The sequence below is a fragment of the Diaphorina citri genome, unplaced genomic scaffold (genome assembly GCF_000475195.1).
Source record: "Diaphorina citri unplaced genomic scaffold, Diaci psyllid genome assembly version 1.1 scaffold7283, whole genome shotgun sequence".
In the NCBI taxonomy this organism is placed as follows: Eukaryota; Metazoa; Arthropoda; class Insecta; order Hemiptera; family Psyllidae; genus Diaphorina; species Diaphorina citri.
In genome coordinates this window covers 798-3683 of record NW_007384659.1, presented here as the reverse complement: position 1 = coordinate 3683, position 2886 = coordinate 798, and the positions used below count along the sequence as shown (strand labels likewise).

General features: G+C 34.1%; 1 long non-coding RNA gene across 1 annotated transcript; it reads right to left on the bottom strand.

Annotated features, from left to right (window-relative positions):
* Positions 1-93: 93 nt before the first annotated feature.
* Positions 94-1515, bottom strand: LOC113472693. The gene is made up of 2 exons (XR_003394903.1): positions 959-1515; positions 94-732 (listed from the first exon to the last, which is right to left on the bottom strand). It is a non-coding gene; the product is annotated as an uncharacterized LOC113472693 (long non-coding RNA).
* Positions 1516-2886: the final 1371 nt, after the last annotated feature.

The following is a 2886-nucleotide window of genomic DNA, read 5'->3' as shown; positions in this document are numbered from 1 at the left end:
AAATAATAATCGAGTGCACTCGAGTGAAGTCAAACTCGAGTCCACTCGAATAAAATCATTCACTCGGCCCATCACTAATGTGAATTGACCCAATGACTGCTGCGAACTTAATCATTTTGATGGTGCAATTTCTTTTTTATTTAACATAATTCAACAAATCAGCAGTAATTTGCATATGGTTTTTTTCTGAGGCATTTAATTGTGTTTGGAGACACTGTACAGGAGAGGAAAGTAACATTGCATTATTATTTTTACAGATATTAATTATTATTATTTTTTTAATGAGGTGTTGGGTATCCATGGATCAAAACTGATGGGTCACCATGGGCCAGGGTAAAAACTAAATGCTTGGTTTTTCACTAATATCTCTCTCTTTTTTTGTGGAATGGCTATAAAATGACAGACAAATACTAGATTTTGGTTATATTCTATTCACTATTTATAGAGTTGCAACTTTCACAAATTGTAATGACCCATGGTGTACAGGCATGGGGTACCATGGAGTTTTTTTTTTTTTTTTGATGTCACTTTGAATTTGAATGTTTTCAAGTTGGTATAGGTTATATTTTCCTGACCAGGAGATTTTGAAAGCCAACAAAACTCTACACCTAATCATGTTTAAAAGTTGAGTCTAGCATTAACCCACAAATATTTATGGACCTCCAATTTTTTTTGACCCCATGGATCCCCAGTCTCCCCTACTTACTGTGTAATATTATGTAGAGATTTTTTCTCAAGAATTTCAAAAGGGCATGATTTTTCCCCCCATTTTTGTTGAAATTTTAGCGTTATTAACTAAGTGCTAACAACATGTGAGTATTGTGAGTATGTTCCTACCAACAGTATGTTCCTATGCATTAGTTTTGTTTTGATGTGAAATGGTGTTAGTATAGGAAGCATGGGAAAGGATGACCCATTAGTTTTGTGTACATTTTCCTTTGTTTACTTAAAACAAAACTTCAAGAATTTCAAAAGGGCATGATTTTTCCCCCCATTTTTGTTGAAATTTTAGCGTTATTAACTAAGTGCTAACAACATGTGAGTATGTTCCTACCTACAGTATGTTCCTATGCATTAGTTTTGTTTTGATGTGAAATAGTGTTAGTATAGGAAGCATGGGAAAGGAGTTTTGTGTACATTTTCCTTTGTTTACTTAAAACAAAACATTACTCATCATGCTTTCTAAAGCTGGGTACACACTAAACGATTTATCCGTGAGGAAAAATCGTCGGTTTTACCTCAAGGAAAAACTGTGAAGCGCATCCCTACACACTAAACGATTTATCCGTGAGGAAAATCCGACGGGAAAATCTGACGAGAAAATCCGACGGGAAAATCCGAAGCGATTCTGACTACACATACACACTAGCAGGCCATTTTTGGGTTTATTATACATTTCAATAAAATCTTCTAGTTTATCTTTGTGTGACATTTTTCAATTTTGCTAATAATCGTATTTTTTTACTTAAAAAATTATGTTGTTCTTCTTTTAAAAACATAATTATAGTATAAGGAAATTAAAAAAGAAAATTAAAACTCTGTAAAATACACATACATTACATTAAATTTGAGTCGTAATTTTACATAATTATTTAAGTAAAAAATATGATGAAGTAAACAAACATACCTACGTGATTAGACTAATTAGTAATATTCTACGTATGTTTCTTTTCTTTTTTTTTTACTTAAATAATTGTATTTTTTTACTTCAATAATTATGTAAAGATACCTATTTACACACAAAAAATAGAAAGTAAAAAATGAACTGAACAGTCCGCCGGATGAACTGTCAGTTTTTAAAAAATCCTCATACACACATACGGTTTTATCGTTTCAGTCCGACTGACGGTTTTTCCTCACGGATAAATCGTTTAATGTGTACGCAGCTTTAGACTTGACAGCTAGCTAGCTTTTCAATGGACACTTGATCGAAAAAATGACCCTAAAAGTTGACAAAGCAATCATGTCCAACTAGAGGAAATACTTTCCTTATTTTAAGAGAAGGAAGTATATCACCCTGAATTTCCCTTCTTAAAGAAATAGCAAAGGTTGAGTGCGAAGGGCATCCACTCGTAAAATTCTTAGCCAAAACCAAATATCAGCCCAAAGCAATCACCCTAGTTAGGGCTGATTGAGAGGCTGACGAAAAACGCCGACCCCGTCTGTACACGGGAAAAGGCGAAGAAAAGAAGATTTTAAGAGGAGGAAAAAAAAAAAAAAAAAAAAAAAAAAAAAAACAGGCTGATTCTTGAGAGGATGGACACCACCGGGTTAAGAGTATAAAAGGCACCGACCCGGTAAAAGGTGTGGAATTTCAGAGGAGATTTTTTTTTTCAAACTTTAAAAAGGAAAAGTTATTCGACCAGTGAAGTCAGAATCGGATGAGAAGAGACGCTTGGTTGATTTTTTTTTTTTTTTTTTTTTTTTTTAGTTTTGATTGACATTTTGGTAGAGAGAGAGGTTTCTCTGGTTCTGGTGCTTGTCAAAGTTGCCATAGGTAGTATGACACATTCAAGAGTATAACTTGGGTACCTATTTTGAAGTTTTGAAAATTAAAGTGTGTCCCACCACCATAGATCGACCCGCCGCTCGATCGACGGGCGTCGATTATGTGGGATGACACCTTGAGATACTATTGATCACTATAGATCTGTCTTTGCTTTGCGTAATCTTGGAATCTCCTTTACCCGGAAAGTATTCCAAATACGGAGCCCGGAAAAGTGTCAGTTTTTTTACAATGTTCTGCAGTTGTTTGTTATTATTATTATTATTTAGAAGGGACGAGTGGGGTAATATTTTTGTTGTCTTAGGCCATTCCTATAAATATATGATAATAATAAGGACAAGAACATTTGGATTATGACAAACTGTGCAAATGTGTGGCGA